At 38.6% G+C, this 18,608-nt stretch overlaps 1 protein-coding gene across 22 annotated transcripts in view; it reads right to left on the bottom strand.

Moving 5' to 3' along the window:
• Positions 1 to 18,608, bottom strand: part of QTMAN (queuosine-tRNA mannosyltransferase) — a 188,653-nt gene that overhangs the window by 159,718 nt on the left and 10,327 nt on the right. For all 22 annotated transcript variants that reach the window (XR_014956468.1, XR_014956466.1, XR_014956467.1 and 19 more), the window contains one exon: positions 6,927 to 7,125. The gene's annotated coding sequence lies outside the window, so the exon portion shown is untranslated. The remainder of the gene's footprint in view (positions 1 to 6,926; positions 7,126 to 18,608) is intronic.

The raw sequence follows: 18,608 nt of genomic DNA, 5'->3' as shown, positions 1-18,608 counted from the left end.
CCTCTACCAGGATGAATCCATCTCCCCTTGGTCGCTCCGTGACCATATAAAGAATCTCTCTCCATTGTAAATTCCCCTCAGGTACTGGAAGTTCATCTTGAAGTTTCTCTTTACCAGGCTGAAGAATCCTAATTCTGTCAGCCTTTCCTAGCAGGAATGGTGATCCATCCCTCTAATCAAGTTCAACTTATACTTAGCACAAAATCTTTTGACAAAAACGTTGATGCTTTGTAAAACAAGAAAAAGGTGCAAGTCAGCCACTTTTTATGTACACTACTTAACTTTTTTAACTTATTAAAACATCTTCCTCAATGACTGATTAAAAACATCACCTTACAATTTATCCACTATGAGTTTATGTATTGATGGCACTAAAACAGCAGGTATTCTGGGACTGGAAAAAGTGGGTAAAGCACAACTATTCAAATGAGAAGATTCTTAAGTTCAATCGTCCACAATAAAGAGAAATTTAGCAACTACCAAAATCTCAATCTTGAAATAACAGAGCAAAAATTACCCCATGATACACATCCACCAGCACCACCAGTGCAGCTCCTGGAGCAGCTGAATACTCACCTCCAGGTTCTTTCACTCCAGTTTTGGACCAGATGACATCAAGTTTTGAAGTGCATTTAGTCATAAACTTTGGAGAATCTCAGCCATTCCAAAAGATACTAAGAATCCTGTTGCAATCCTGTGGAAATGATCACTCCAGGCAACAGTTCGGGTTCTTACATTTCACTTCAATGCAGAATATGGCCCAGTAAGCCTAACTCAGTATTTTCCACCCAGAACTGTCAACACCACTTTCATTTCTTCATGTAAGGGATTGGTAGGATTGGTAAGGAGCAGTTTCACTATTACAAATAATGAGGCAGCAGATTATAGAAAATGAAAACTTCCTGAGCAAACTAACAGCCTCTTCAGACACTATGTGCAACGTTTTGTTATTAACTATTTCCTCACTAAATGGCTTTTTGTTTTTAATTTAGATTCACAGATATGCCAGGCTTCTAAATAAAATATGAGTTCAAAGACTGAAGACATTTTACACGTGGTGCTACAGCTAATGAATTTTCGAGGTTGAAAGAAAACATTGCAAAGAAGTTAGTTAAAAACAGTAGTGAGATTCTGTAAATAGATTCAAGTCTTCAAAAGAAAATCAGTCACTGCATGTAGCTTTAAAGAAGGTCTTTCAAGTTAGGATTAAACTAAACTGTTATTTAGTAAAATGACACTAAATAAAAACAGTACAAAAAATGCAAGCGTAAAAACAATAATAATCATTCCCAAACACCCTGGATTTGGTACAACAATCTCTGCAGGTTCCAATAGCTCTGCTTGCAGAGCTGGGGCTCTGCTCATTTAGGTTGTGTTTCCATGACTTGACTAGATGTGCTTATTGAAAAATAAATAAAACAATCACTCTGATGATGAGCAGCATCAGGTAGATTAGTGGCTCACACTAAAATTACTGGCAGTCATATGTATGAAGTTATGCACAAGGTTAAGCCAAAACTTCTCAGTATGTGTTGCAGTAACACTTGATATCTTTGATGCCAAAATTAATTTTTTCTATTTATTCCTTGATCATAGAATGGCTTCAGTGGGAATGGACTTTAAAGATCATCTTGTTCCAAATCTCCTGCCATGTGCAGGGACACCTTCCACTACCCCAGGTTGCTCCAAGCCCTGTTCAGCTTGGCCTTGGACACTTCCAGGTGCAGCCACAGTTTCTCTGGGCAACCTGTGCCCCAACCTCACTACCCTTCACAGGGAAGAATTTCTTTCTTATATCCCATCTAACCCTGCCCTCTGCCCATGTGAAGCCACTCCTCTCTTGTTCTGCCACTCCAGGCCCTTGTCCAAAGTTGCCCTCCAGCTCTCTTGAAGCCCCATAGGCACTGGAAGGTGGTTCTAAGGTCCTCCCAAAGTCTGAACCAAAATATCCCCTTAATTCACACGGATAGTAATTGGTACACTGCTGACATGGGGATGCAGAGCTGGTTATGATCACTGCAGAAACTATTGAGACATTCCGCCTTTCCGAAAATGTTAGGTCTTCAGATTTCTTCCAGGGTATCAAAGCCCTAATCATAAAAAAGATTGGGTTGGAAGGAACCATAAAGGTCATCTCATTCCAACACGCTGCCATAGGACACCTTCCACTGTCCCAGGCTGCTCAGAGCTCCATCCAGCGTGGCCTTGGACACTCCCAGGAATGGGATAGCTACAGCTTCTCTGGGCAATAGTTTCTATAGTTTCTTGCAAATCATTTCAGATGGAGACACCATTTTGGGTGAAGCAGAGCTGAACACATATCAGTAAGAGGAGGATGTACCATTAACACTCAGTGGCAGTTAACAAGCCAGGTCCTTCCAAACATCAAGACAAAACTAAGTGTAGGGAGCAGCAACATATGAGTGAGTTTTAGCTGGCAGAGATTTAAAAAATTCAGAAAAAAGCTTTAGCAACTAATGTATAGATTTTCAGGAATGAAACAATGCTGCTGCCATCTGCAAGTCCCTGTCAGTGCATCTGCAATACCTGGACCAACTCACTCTAGGTGTGTTTGCATATCTTTGAAACAGCACACCTTCCCTTCCGTGTCTGCAGACCCATCCTTTGATCTGCTGCAACGTGAATATAAAACAGCAGCAATCCTTACAAAGGAATGATAATAGCTCTCTGCTTTGATACCTATGGCAACATGACTAAAAACAAGCAATTCAAAGAAACAACTAATTCAGTTTAAAGTTATGAAGTTATGAGCTTGTTTTTTCCTGTGGTCTTTAACTTATCTGCAAAGCTCTTTAATCCAATTTTGTAAAGAAGTGTAAGTAGCCATCCTGAATTGATTATTACAACTTCAGGATGAGTGACACTTGACTGCAAGAGTAAAAGGATGTCAATCTCTTTTGTTTTCATTTTCAAAGAATGAACAGGAAATATTCTTTTCCCTGCATGCTCTTCTAGGCAAAAAAGAAAGCTACAGACTGTGGTTTTAGCCCATAGTCTTGGACTCCAGTGTCCTTCCACAATGACTAATACATAGAAATGCTTAATCTGATAAAATTCTTCAGCAATCTGGACAATACAAGCTGAACAAAAAGCACTGTTTTACTAAAATAAAGTCATTCCTACCCACAGAATGTCTGCAGGTCCAACTGACCTGTAATCTATAATAATTTCCCAACGCCCAGAAGTTACCAAAATACCATATGGCTCTTCTTTACTGCAGCAATTCAATACATTCACGGATGCAGGCATTCACTCTTTTTTTTTTTTTTTCCTTTTTCTTTCTAAAATTTATGTTTGAATCCCAGCAACTCATCTTGTGCCATAAAATGTTTATGGTTTCAACTTATATGGAGAATCCAGCAGCCTTCGGAGATCGAAGGGCCATTCTCACTGTCAAAACTGGAAGCTTCACAATGATAACTTCATTTTCATTACAGCTTCACAAAGAATATAGAAATACACAACTCTTTCAGCTACCAATACTCCCACAGACTAAAAACATGCAACTCCAACTAGTAAGTTTTTGCTGACCACATAATACACAATTAGGTTTTGTCAAATGCTTTTAGGACTTTTACAGTCACTTATGCATTTTTAAGGCTGTAATTAAATTGCCAAAAAACTACATGACAAAACACAGCTTGTCTGATTAAAAAGTTTAAAAAAAAACCAACCCACCTTAATCTTCTTTCAGTACAGCAGATGAAAGCATATTTTAAGTCATTATTTCCTCTTTAGGCTTCCCCCTCTACATGCAGGGAGGGGTTTTAGTTTCCATTCTAACCTGAGATGAACCAGTCGGCCTAGAAAGCTCCTTGCTTCAAAACTACCAGACTCTAAAATCCAGGGTTTATTCCACAACTTGGATGCTACAGGTGAGCCAGGATCAAGACTTCTACACAGGCTGCCTCAGTGAGAATATTGCTTCCTACAGATCCACATTCCTATTCTGCTACAAGGTAAGCCAGAAGTTAAATATCCCTAAAGTGAAGGGATATATATAAATAAAAATACATATTTCTATATCTTTGAGCCCATGCTAAGCAATATATTCAAATTGTTTGTAAGCATGCCCATAAGACATGCTTAGAATTGCTCTGCTCTAAGAACACATTTATGAAAAATTAAAAAAAAAACAAACCTCAACAGTGAAAGATACAAGACAGAAAATTGTCACATTAAGATTTACTTATGCAAGATGTATTCTGACTACACCAGGGTCCTATGAAGCACATTGGCCCAGCTGAACTGGCAGGTCTCAGGTTTTGCTAGCACCCATCCAGCTGTTGTTTCTCAGTAAACATCTGAGTAAGTACACCAACATTGTCTCATTAACACAAAAAAAATGAAGATAGCGTCACCAAGTAAGCTGAAACAGTCAATTAATGAGTGTCACGCTGGAAAACACCTAAAAATAATTATTACCTGTTTACCAGAATCCTGTGAAATTTCCAGTAGATAATATTCAAATTTAAGTTGTCAGGAAAAAAACCTATCAGCCTATGTATAAACAGATATGAGTACAGACCATGTTCAAGGTCTGCACTTGCCCTTTCTTCTGCATGGGGAAAGTGTGAGAAAGGGTTCTAGTTTTAGACTCTGAGGTACATTCACAGTAGTAACCACACGATTCAAGTGTCTGTGCTCCTCCCTCACTGCTGCTGTTTGAACTCAGAGTATTGTTGTACTTTGCACCAAGACATATTCCTGAGATTTTAAAGTGCTGCGCTTTCGTAATTTTGAAAAATAACTAGCAGTAACAACCTACAGAGCAGTAGAAAACTGCAGAATATCAGAATGATTTGGATTGAAAGGGACCTTCAAGAACAGCTTGTCCAACCCCATGACACCTTCTCAGATTGCCCCAAACCCCATCCAACCTGGCCTTGGACACTCCCAGGGATCCAGGGGCAGCCACAGCTTCTCTGGGCACCCTGTGCTGGGGCCTCCTCACCCTGACCTTCCAAGAAGGAAAAAATTTCTTCATTTCCTGGTGTTGAATTAAACTTTACCATTTGTAAGCCTCCAATAATTTTGAAAAATTAGGTAGGCTGACACCAACCCTCTATTTTTTTTACACTTAACAGGAACACTTGGGTGCCAAAGCCTGCATGTGGAAATCAGTAACATTTATGGAGTCACTTCACTGCACACTGAAGTGTGAAACGAGACATAGATGGACAGGTTGTGTTTACCTACCCAGGTACACCTAGAATAATGAGACATCTTGGTCACCTCCAAGGGCAGCACTGGTGGTGTCCATCTGATCTCCACTCACCCCCCATAAATACCCATTTGCCCTCAGGCTTGTGATTGCTTTGCCTGTGCCCAGGGTATTTCAGTGCCTGTGCCTCCCCTGTGCTCCGCACCAGATGAAATTGTGCATAATTAAAGTATTCTAGAAAAAATACCCAAGTAACTTTCAGCTCCATTTTCAAAGGAAAAGGTGAAAAAGGTGAAAATTTCATGAAGTTGCAATGCGACTTGGGTCCTGAATGTTTGAATCATTTCTGACAATAGCAGTCCAAAGACTCAAAGTTTTGAAAACCTTATCCTATATAATGTAAATCATAGATGGCTGCACAGTAGGAGGAATCAAAACATACAACTTTTACAGTTCATGGTAAAAATATTACACTGTATGTAATACTTGTGTGAAATGTATTTCTTTTCTTCTCTCATCACATCAAGTTCTCTCACTTGGGAGACAGAGACACTGCTCTCCTCACACGAGGCTGTTTGTGCCCAGCTCAGGACAGGGGTGTCCCCTTCCACCTGCTGACACACACCAGAACACCTTTATGGTTATGTCCAGTTCATGAGAGTACTTCTGTGCAAGAAGCAGCCTCAGAGGCATCACAGCTCTGGCAAAATCCCCCAGTGAGAAAGCACTGTGGTGGTTGTAAGCAATTTGAGAAAGAAGGAAGGGCCTGGAGTTTGTTGCTTACTCCTGTTATCTCAAACTTAATTAAATTTGAAACGTGGAAGAAATTAGGACACAAACAAATAATTAAAACATTAATCATAAATGAATTCACAGCTTAAAAATATAGAGTCCTTGGCACGGATTTCATGTGAGTAGCTGAAAGTCTGTTATTTCCTGTAGCACCTACTATTCTGGTAAATTCAATACAGGTTGCCTAATGAATTCAGAAGTTACTGGAAAAGAAAAGGGAGAAGAAAAGGAATGGCACTGACACACCCCTACGTCACACCACTTCGCTTCCTTAAACAGCCCAGGCTTAGGCCAGTTTTAGAGGCACAGAAGCCACATTGAAGTGTCATTTTAACTCAAAGATACAACCAAATTTATTCATTCTCACTCACTGTGAGGAAAACTAATTCCCTCACCAGAACTATAAAATACAATTGCATTTCACTGCTGACTATCATTAGTTTGAACATATGCTGATTTTTTGGGGGCAGGCAGCAGGGTGGTAAATTAATATATATCTGAATGGCCAAATATTTCTGGTTACCCCTTCCTATTTTGCTGTAGGTCCCAGCTGTCACTAAGGCCTGTCACTCTTTTACAGCAACATGAAGCCAGTCTACTTTAATTACAGGTGCAGCCTAATAGTTAACAGATTCATGATCATCTCTCCTCTCTGCTGCAACCACATGAATCCAGGCTTTGATTGAAAATGAGAAAAGGAGAAAAAAGAAATCAAACACGTTGCTAATTGTGTCTTGAAAGAAAGATTCCTTTGCTTCCCAAGACTTGCAACCTTATCAGACTTACCACGTACTGGAAGTACAATGTGAACCATGCCATCATTTCAGGGCAAGCAGAGTAAAAAAATCATTAGCAGACACCTAATAATACCAAGAATCCAAACCTATCAAACCTCTCTTCCCCCCTTTTCATCTAACAAACACATCATATTTATCAGAAGCATTATTACCTGCATTCAAAACTGGCAGCAGTGAAATACCAGGTGGTGCTGCTTCAGAGTTCTTCGCCAAAGCAGTTTGGGAATCTTGGCCATGGATCTCAGTGGTGAGCTGTATTTCTTCCAACCCATCCTATCTGCTTCAGTCCAATGGACAGATTTCAGAGTGTGATTTTCTTCAGTGTAGTAGCATTCTTCAATCTAAACGGAGCTGTGAGGAAAAAGCAAAGAGAATTTGAGCTCGTCTGATCTAACTTTCCACCTGTTTTAGGCTAAGACGAGACTAAACATTGCCCAGAGGGGTTGCAGTCTCCCCACCCCTGGAAGTACTCAAGACCATCCCTGGATAGGGCTTGGAGCAGCCTGGTCTAGTGGAAGGTGTCCGTACCCATGGCAGGGTGTTGGAATTGGATGATCTTTAAAGTCTCTTCCAACCCAAACCATTCTGTGACTTTGTGAAGATCCATCCAAATATTGTCCAATACTACACCATACAAATATTCATCCCAAATACCTCCCTTAGCCTAATATCTGTGAAGACAGACCACACGTGAGATGAAGGCAAACAAAAGGAGATTCCACAACCAAGGACCTCCAGAGAGCAACCAGTCCAAACACTCTGACCAAATCAGAGAACAAGAGGGTCCCCAGGACCACTCCAGCTCTGAGTATCTCCACAGATACTGAGGGTAACTTGTCCCAGTGTTTGGCCACTCACAGCAAAAACCTTCTCACTGTAACAGAATTTCCTCTAATTCAGTTTGTGTCCCTGAGCCCACTCATCTCAAGGCTGAACTGTCTCAGCTCTCTCTGCCTCCCCTGGTATCACCAGTGTATTCTCACAGTGGGGTTTCCCACCCTGTTTTCTGGCCCAAATACAGTGCTCCTGTATTTTGATGACTGAACTATGGTACTAAGTGCAGATGTATTTCTCCAGCATTCTTTTAATCATCTGAAAAATAAAGCAGCAATAATTACATAGCAATGAAATTGCTGATTAAGTGGGCCATGAACACATTGGGAAACCACAAGGTGTAGGCCTTCCTTATCTCATTAAAAGTTACACTTTAAGCAACAGGACATTTTTAATCTTTTCTGTCCCAGCTACACACAACCTAAGTTTGTGCATCAAAATACTGCATTGCAAAGATTTAATGCTTCAAAAGAAATTAGTTAAATATAGTAATAAAGGCCAGAGACACAAGCCTATATTAAAAAAAAATCAGCTTTGTCTCACAAATCCTTCTATCACAAAACCATAGTGGCCAACATTTATTTTTATTTTTAGCTTTTAAGCTTTCACTGATGGAAGTCCAAGTTAACCTTTACTTTATTTTGTCCTGGACTAAATCCACTGTGACATCCTTTTTGCCCTTTTAAATACAGAAATTTCTTGGAAGGCTTCCAGTACTTTGAAATAAACACATTTACAAGATATGCAACAATTAACATGAGTGGCTCTAGAGGCTCCTGAGACAGCTCTGAAGTCCCTATGATGTGATGTCCAGATATGTTTATATAACTTTTTTTATTTAATAGTTAATTTCAGAAATCACTCCTTTACCATCTTTAGCAAAGTGGGTGTGAACTTTCTACTCCAAACAACAAATGATATGGGAAAAGAGAAAAAATATGAAAAAAGCAAAATGACATTAAAAAGGCAAAAAAAAATTGCATTAAAATAGTACAAGTTTATGCTTAATGATGTCTAAAGAGCAAGCTGACTTTGAGGCACACTGGAAATGACCATTTCACCCTGTAGCTGGTGGTGCTGGAGCCAGGGGACAACTGCACTAAAGATCAGAAGATTGTTATGTTTATGCACCTACAAGCTGACATCTGTCCACTTCTCAATCACAAGTCTCACTACATGTTTCTACTTATTTCTCAAAATTACAAGGCTTGTTACAATTTTACTTCAGTTTTCACACAAGAACTTGAGAGTCTCAACAGCAGCAAATTTGTGAGTTTCCAGTTGAAGCACCCAAAGAGATAAAGCAGATACAGGATGAGAGGTTATTTTTCAAAACAAATGCAAACTGGCAAAGTCTCAGGTCTTTTACTGTTGGATACTTGTTGGGAACAAGTTAAAATAGCTCCTCAATCACCTGCAATTATCTTCAAAAGTTTCTGGAAGTCAGAAAAGCTCACAAAAACAATGAAGTGCCAGCAGAGAGCTTGAACTCTAAGAAGTTTAGAAAATAAATTATAAATTAGATTCTTTTTATTACTATCTTGTTTAATGTGTAATTAAGTCAGGAATTATTCAAAAAATTTTCATCCTACCTGAAAACAAAGGATGAACAATTCTAAGGATCCCTTCCAGATAAATTTATATATTTATTATATTATTGCAACCACAGTAAGACCAACAAGAGTATGGATTGGAAACAAGCAGATGAAAAATGCTTCCACATCAGTGAAGCAGCACAGAGGTCCCAGACTGTTTGTTCCATGCTGAACCTCAATGAGGAATAAAAATATTCAGAAGTAACTCTGACTGAAGTCCAAATAATAGTCCCAATTCCCTCCACGGGCTCTTGTGCAGAGAAGTTGCTCAGCCCACTGTTTTACAACACATGGATTTTAAAAAATCATCTGGGAAGTTGTCAAATACTATTTTTCTTTAATAGCTACATATACACTGTGGCTCTTCAGCCAACTGGCAGAAACATTAAACCCCCAAACTTTTATCATTTTTACAACATGTAGAAGTTATTTTTTTATACTTCATGACTCTAAGAAGTACAACTAAACAGAGCACTACTATAATTTTCTAATTATATTTTCGCAAGTTTTTAATGTCATAATTTAAATTATGAACTCTTTAATTCAAGATGATTAATTAGAATATGTTCCATTTGGGGAACAAGAGTTCAATATCCCACTAGCAATTAAACAAAATGCACTCCTTTAGCTTAAGATTAAAAACCAAAATGCAGCCAAAAAGTTTCTTCCTTGTATCTGTCAGATCACAAAAGCATCCAATACAGCAGGATAAGTTTGCCAGAAAACCCTAACACTTTCAAAACTATATTATTTAGTGCAGTGGCTTAGTTCTGAAGCTGCACCAGAAATGACATCCGAGCTCTGGACAGTAAGCCTTTTTGCCAATGAATTTCTTGTAAAGTCAACAATTATAATTTATTCTGATCCTTTGTGTCATCATATTAGTAGTTATTTTTTTCTGCAATCCCAGAGCAGCAACAAATAATACCATAGAAGAGGACTGATATAATTACAGGCTGAAAAAGATAGGCCAGCACCCTTACACTCAAAACTACCCTCTGTGGCTCCTTCATACCCCATATGTTGCTAATAAAACTGTTTGAATCATACCTAGGAGACAGTTTTACTGATATTGTATCAGGTCCCTGGGTTCTTTGTATGAGATACGATGTCACCAGCACTATAACTATGCAAATTCTGTGATACAGGATCCCACTGGACACAATATTACATACCCAACTCACAGTATGAACCTGGGCATTAACAATAATTCTAGTGTTATATAAATGAAACCACTATGTTTATTGAAAAGCACGCCACACAACAACAAAATCAAATTTAAAAAGCAATAAAGAGCAACTGACGTGCTCATAGTAAAGATGGCAACATTGGTACTTTTCCCCAAACAATGTAAATTTTGCTTTGTGTTCATGCAACAGTGCTTTACAGAAACTTTTGGTAGAGACATTAAGCAAATGCAACTCCATCAACAACATTAATCAATTACTTTAAATAGGAAATAGAGACTCACTTTTAGGAACAACCATGTGATGTTCAGCAAGAATCACTAGTATATCCAGGAGTGGGATTCTCAGCTTCTGCTACCAATCATGGACTAAATGATAGAGACTAAGAACAGCAGCAGTGAGAAACCAACAGCTTGGAGGTATCAACACACATTGTGCTGAAGCACCTCAGAAGAACCAGCCTGTGGTCACAAAACACCTGCACCAGATCTCTGTGTGACCTCAGGCAAACAAGGCTTCACCCTGGCTGGCATCATGTGAAATAGGGTCCCTCATCTTTTTCTGCCTAGCTCTGTGGTCACTGCTTTATGCACATCACATACACCTGCAAAAAGGCAGGGCAGAGATCTTAAGATGGGTGTTGGAAGAGACAGAAAAGTGCAGTGAGAAATCTGACAGCACAGGCAGCTTGGTGCACATTCCTCTTAGCCATGTTTCCAATGATCTCTTCCCTCCACTATTAATTTATTGGTTTGCTGCAGGTGAGGAGTGTTATAGCTTGTAAGGAGTCTATTTTTGAAAGAAATCAGAAAAAAGGTAACAGGCTGGCATGATAAAGTGAGTCTGATAAAGACCCAGACTGAAGAGACAAAAAGATGCTATTCTGCCAAGGTACCGTGAGAATTAATAAATCAGATCATTTTATAAGGTAAATTGTACAGTAAATCTGTATTGTAAATTGTCTAATACATATGGGAAAAGCCACAGCTCAGTAGTCCCTGGCAATATTTTTAATGGCTTCAAACACAGCTAGAAAACAAATGACACACAGCACAGTACCTAAGGAGTCTCGCTCTGAGAAGCTCCAACTTTAAATAACTGGTGGAAGAAAAACAGAGTTGTAACCAGGCACTCAGAAGATAAAGAACTGATTGATTCCTGTCACTTGTGTGCTTCAACTACAGTGCCAGCTTCAGCAGTAACTTCTCAAGTTTTCCACCAGTCTCTGTGCAATACAAAAGCCATAACAGTTTTATTCTGTTTAAAAATCAATAAATAGCATCTTAGGTGACATCTGACAAGGCAGAAAGCTCGCACTTTTTCCCATTAACATTCTGCCCTCTGGTATTGCTGCTACATTTTATCATCATGCAATTCAGAGAGAAATATATACCTATTCCCAAAGTTTGAAAAAAACAACCCCCTCCTTCCCAAATATGGCCCAAAGCTGTTATGAAGTAACTTATTTTTAGCAAAAGCACTTATGCAGATACTTAATTTTAATTAATAGTCTCACTGACTTCAACATTTGCACAGCAAGACAACTCCACGCTTCAATTAAAGCCTGCACAGAAATGCTGTGCTGATTCATGGCCAAAAGCATGACAGGAACATCATTATATAAAATGCTCATAAAATTTAAAGAAAAAATGTAACAGGATCCTCACCTTTAAACAGAACATTAGACATCCTCTAAAACTCACAGCTTGAGCAGAACTTGCAGGTTGCTGAATATGTGAATACCAGGGGTAAAATATATGCAGTGAAATTATTTCAGAGTGGGCATAAGAATTTTGGGGAAGTATCTTAAATTGAGACTATAGCAGGCTCAGGTCTCCAACCTTGGCATGTGCCATGGCTGGTTTTCAAGACTGGAAGATTCTTTACCAGGAAAGGAGGCAGCTGCACCTTTACTTCTGATCTTTTCCCATTGTTCACACAGCACATCAATCTATCGATAATCAATTAATTATATCCAGGCCAGTTCAAACAGAGATTACACTGGGCATCTTCAGCAGATATTCACTTCCAGGGAAGAGACACTCTGAGTAATAATTCTGCCTATCATAATATACCTATAACAAATCTAATTTTGAAATAACATGATACCTAAGAAATACAGGCTTTTTTTCCACTGTCTATATAATATCATAAACTAATCTTTACTTATTGGGCAGAACCCTTAAAGAGAATTGGCAATAATTTTTTGTTAAAATATTCTAGTCTTGTTTATAAGCAAAACTGTGGCACCTGATGGCCTATGACTCCCAACTATCTATTAAGAATTTCAGAAGTTAAAGTGTAAAAAAACCCGAAGAGCAGAACGAAACAGCCCATATGACAGAACTCAAGGAATAAACAGATAGAAAAGAACAGGTAGACGATGAACACCTGAGCTTTTTCCTACTGGAGCAATTTCTTCCCAGGACATCCACTTCTCTCCAGCTCAGCACTAGCCTTGCCAGCCTGCCCACACATGAGCTAAAATAAAGCCCAGCCAGACCTGCCTTGGCTCTGCAGAGCACCAGCTTGTGCATTTCCCCAACCGTTTCACACCTAATTTACAGAGTACGTTTATCCATCCCCATATCTCCGAGATCTAACCTGGGGAGTGACTAGAATCAGAATCACTTAATTGATTAACACTTAAGAGAGATGCAGAAAGACTGGAAGACTTTCTGAAAATGCATTATTTTTATTCCCACTCCATTAAGCAGTCCAGCACTTTTGAAGGATTAATGAAAGAACTATCAAGAAGTAATACAGAGGAGGAATGCTGAGTCTCAGGGAACATGCCAACACATGATGAAGTGCAGGCACCTCACTGGTAGAGAGGAGTCAAGCCAGGATGTTCCAAGAATCACAGGGACATGTGAACTTACCCACTTGATAAGTCAGAGTTTATTTGATTTTTATGAAATACCATTTTGATACCTGGATCACAGACTGCGGGACTCATCAACTTAGAACAGTCATTCTCACAAAACTCACATTTTTTCACATAGAAATGTCTACTAAACATTCAGAACTGAAAGCATTCACCTTCAAATTAATATCCAAAAGCAGTCAATGAGCATATGTATACATGTAAGGATTATTTTCTTACTAAGCAGGACACAATGTTTCACTTACAGCTTCTATTTCTTAAGCAGGAACTGAAGACAAGCCCAAGAAGAGCAGGAGTAAATAAGTTTCTGAACAACTTTCAGAGATGCTTTTTAACAGGACCAGACAAAACATTCCCTAAAGTTGCATTTACAAGCCAAAGCTGACCTCAGGCACCACATTGAGTGTAGATGAGAACCTACATGGATACTGACCTCAATAATACTACAGGGGCAAATTTTGCATAGGGGAGACTTGCTCTTAAACAAATGTTTTCCAATGTATTAGGCATAGAGAAGCTTTTTTTCTGCATCAAGAACCACACGTCACATTCCTTAATCTGTTTCTTTTCTTGACCAAATACACTGTGGACAACCTACAGAGGATGCCCCTCGGTCTTCCTCTTTGAGGTCCCCATCTGCAATTTCCACTAACAATGAAAATACATGGATTTTTTTTTTTCCCCTCAAAAATCAGTCACATGCAAAAAAAAAAAAAAATTCTAAGTTATTAGAGACAATCAACATTAAGAAGTTCTGATAGAGTTCTTTACTGATGTTAAATGAAGTGCCACAGAGCCCACACTAATGCAAAAACAGGGAGAGATGAAGATGACAAGCAGCAGCAATGGCTGTGCATGAGAATCTAGGAAAAAATCTGGTGACAGGTCTAATTTAACAAAAAAGGAAACAAACACTAATTCCACACTTACCAGGTCTTCCTAGATCTAATTATGCATAAAGAATATAAAAAGGAAGTGAGATATATTTAACTGTGTATCCCAACATCAGTCTCAGGTAAGAAACTTCATTTGTAACCCTGAAACAACTGCAGCTCCTCTCACAACAGGGACAACTTTAAGGTCAAAATTCCAGGCAGAATCACAGCCAGGCACAGAATGATGCAGGACTGCTCACTGGTATCATACCACAGTCCAGACATTTCCTCTATATACTCCTGGACCTTTTCACCCACTCAGGAGTGAACAGGCAAAGAGAAGAGAGCTGGTCTACAAAAATAATAATGGTCCACATCTCAAAATCCTAACTACAAATCATCTCCCCGATCATAATTAAATGTATCAAAATTTAATAAGACTGGACACATTTAATTCTTTGTACTCCATAGATTAAAGAACAATGAGGAGGCTGGAAGCTGAAAAGTGGCTTAAGTTAAATTTACACAGTTGTGTGGACAAAATTCATTTGGCCACAGGAAAGCATTTATATGTTTAATATAGGATATTTTAAATAGGTTTATGCTGGCCTAAAAAATAGCATTTTGAAGAGATTATTATTGCAGTAAAATGCTTGCTATATACCTGAGTAATGAGACCACCAAATATAAAAAAACCCACATGCAGAATGTGCAGGCTCTTGGCCATTTCTCTCTCTCCCTCAAAATCCAAGTTGCAGGGCTTTAAGCCACCATATTCAAGTAAAACAAATTCAAACTATAATTTTCTAATATTTTATTTACAGTTAAATACAACACTGGCCAATGCTTACCAGGTTACAATGATGAATGTGTAATCTAATGCCCATTTGCCTTGATTTATACAAACCATCACATATCAGCCTCATGCATCCATCCATTTTAAGTCACTGGGAAGGATCATATTTTTCCTGATCTGAGTCAGTGTTAGGGCTGAACTTAGGCAGTTCATTTTTATTTGTTTGCATGAACCAGAATCAGTCTTTACACATGGTGGAAGATGCCTGGGGCTGCACAGTCCTCTGCAATCTCAGCAATTGGCCCTCTCATCCCATGTGATAGTTATGCGGAAAAAAAATAAGATCAACCAAATTTCCAACTGCCCTTCCAACGGTAGAAGAAACAGATTAGACTGTTCTTTACTTCTGAAGAAAGGGTCCCAAAAAGGTCAGTCTTTCATATGAAATACAGATCATTAACACTGGATATACAACTATTGTGATGCTCCTTTTTGTTTATACAACTGGGATTTGATTGTACCCATTTCAGGAGGTTCTATACTTTATATATGTGGCCTTTAAGGTCCCTTCCAAACCATTCTATGATTCTAAAAATGCCCCAATCCTTTTATATAATACTCCTTGTCTGCAAATAAAGCTCACTAATTAATTATGATTTTTATTAACAACACAATAGTTTTGTGTTGAGTAGAAAGGCTGAATGAAACCACATCTGCTTTCATGCAAACTCTCCTATCATGCGAGTTAGATGCAAACACAACACGTAATAGAACAACAGACTGCTCATTCCTGAAAGTGTCCAAATTCCAATCAGAATAAAATGATAGAATTCTCAAGTATCTGAAAAGACACTACATTAAATGATAAGAATTCCAAGGTCAAACACCCACTTTGAGAAGTGCTTTAGCCTGGTTTGCACTCACCCTTTTTTTTCAGAGACTAACTGCAGAAACAGTACCCAAACAATTATAATTGGTGACCTTTTCACATAAATGATAATTTCTTAGGCTCATTCTTTTATATTCCATCCCATATTCTTCCAAGTAAAAGCTGCCCAAAAATACTTTGCATGAAAATCTAAATGTTCCCAGTGACAACTCTGATCAAGTCACTCTTTGCACATGAACACTGAAAGATGCAACAACAGCAAGAACCACTAGTTATTCTTATAACTTCAAGACTAAACCCTAAATATAGTATGTTTTCAAAACCTCTTTCCTAAAATTCAAGTAATATGTTCATCGCTTTAACTGAAAGCTAACAAAGTACAACTTGTATTGTGCTGCAGGCCATAAAGGGAATGTTCTTTATTTGAGTCATGGTTGGATGAGGATGAAAAGTAGTTTTTGAAAATTTACAACAGTTTTGACACTAGTGTGCGTTTATCATTGCAAGTTATCCCTCTCTATTTATCAGACTGACTCTAGACCTTTCACTACCTTCATAAAGGCAATTTTTATCAATTCTTCATGTCATTACAGCTAACTATAGGAAACTGCATAGAATACACAGAAAATCCATAGCTCAGAAAGAACAGGGATAAGAGAAAGACCCCAGTGTCTGCTTCAGGAAAGCAAGAGAGGCTATGGTTTAAAAGGAACATTTAGTAATTCATTTGCCTCTAGCATAGCACTCAAGTGACATTTTGCTATCATTTACCTATCCTGAGTAACCATTCTGCCACATAAAAAATGTTCCCAAGGAAAAGGAACTTAAAATTAATGGAAGCCCCTTCTCCTCCACCCTAAACTGACACATTACCAGCACTGCTTCCAGGATTTCACAGCAGAGAGCTGTACTTTGCTTGTGAATCCCATGGAAATCCTTATTACTTTACCCCAACCAAAGCTTTATTCAAAATAAAACTGTTCTTAATTTCTGGAGAGTATTTGGGAGGCTTGGATTCATACAGAACAGGTGGTGCTTACCTGCCTGTGGCAGCCCTTGTTAGTTTTGTAAATTGAGACACTGGGTTTACAGTTAGAAAAATGAACTCTCGATTATGGAGCAATTTCAGTACCTAATCTTGTAAATTTGACTTTCTGAAAGATGAGTTACCGGCCCTCACATCAGTCTTTACTGACTGCACCAAGACGCAAATACAGGTCTACAACACACCTACATTATTTATTGCAGGGCAAACACCAGCCTGCAGGAAAAATCCCTGGCACCAGCCTCTTCAGGTGCCTCCAGGAGCCACCACAACTACCAGGAATTTTTTTAACAGAACCTCACAAGGGCAAGGAGAGACTATACAGCTGATTCTGGAGCTTCCCAAACAACCCCAGGATGCTAAAGCAGAGGTAGAAAAGTAGATAGCCTGTCCAACATGCAGCAAAGCCTTGCAGGAGCAAATAGAATCCTAACCTTTCTGCAAGGTGCCACAGTTCCAACTTACAGGTAAGGCAGCATCAGAGACAAGTGACTGCTGCAGTTTTCAAAGACTTGAGACTTAAAGGCTTGCTAGCAAAACATTTTTCTCCCCTTTTGTTATCAGATATAGTTTTCTGTGGGATAACACAGCTTCCAACTTAGGTGATCCTTCAAGGGACTTAGGGAGCACCTGGAGATCTTGCAAGATTCTAGACAGTAACACCAGGGCTTGAAACACCTACACTGCAATAAGATCACCTCAAACAAGATGTGCTTGGACATATAATTAAATGTCCCATTAATTTTTTTGCACATGTGTACAAAGACTTTGTGTGCCTACTTAAAATCTCAGCAATTAAAGCTGACACGAGCTACAACACAGCATTTTTCTACCTATGAGAAAGAATCAAATCCGTGTTTCTGTAACTTCTTTTCCCAAAATTTAAAAGGCTTTCTGTACACCTTCTTTGTGAAAGAAGCTGAATAATAATTACCTCATCACAACATTTAACAAACACTTGTCACTATGCACTGCTGACAAAGAAGAATCACTAAAACTTTTCCTCTCAAAGCAAGACAGAAGCAAAGACTTAGTCAGTTCTTCACATAACAGAAGTTTGCTGAGCAGCTTACCAAAAAACCAAGATATATTATTTCTCAAAGCAAAATAACACATTGCACTTGGAAGATGTGTGCTCTCCATACTGAACAACACCTGTTACATACCTGAAGGGGTTTCTTGAGCAAGCCAAGTCTCCCCAGGTGGTAATTACACTGATCAAATCATCCCCACACATGTTGTAAAAATGGAAAGCAAGAAGTAAAGGTAGTCTTAACAGATCAACAGCTTCTTCTGATTTCATGCAGCACACAAAAAGAATAAACATGGAAAATTCTGGCAATGCATTAAGGCAATTCTTACACCCAAACAATTTGATAATATAACATTATGAACCAAGCCAGTTTTTTTTTTTTTTCATAAATAATGATCTAAACAGAATACTAGTCAATTCACTAAAAGATATCAAAGATATCCTTTTATTACAAATGATCCAAGTATCCCCCTTGAGGCTATGGCTATCAGCAAGCATTTAGCTGGCTCTCCAGCCAATAATTTTCAGATCTGTTTTATTATGAAACTGTAACACATTTTCAATAACTTTTAGCTTTGCTATACACAGCAACAAATAATTTCCCAGAACCCTTTGGAAAATCTGACACACAAAATGATTCTCTAGTCAACTTGTGTATTATTAAGCTGAAAAAACCTCACATATATCGGATCA

This window comes from Lonchura striata, chromosome 7, assembly GCF_050655825.1.
Source record: "Lonchura striata isolate lonStrDom1 chromosome 7, ASM5065582v1, whole genome shotgun sequence".
In the NCBI taxonomy this organism is placed as follows: domain Eukaryota; kingdom Metazoa; phylum Chordata; class Aves; order Passeriformes; family Estrildidae; genus Lonchura; species Lonchura striata.
The sequence above is the reverse complement of the archived record's forward strand: the minus strand, read 5'-3'. Positions and strand labels throughout refer to the sequence as shown.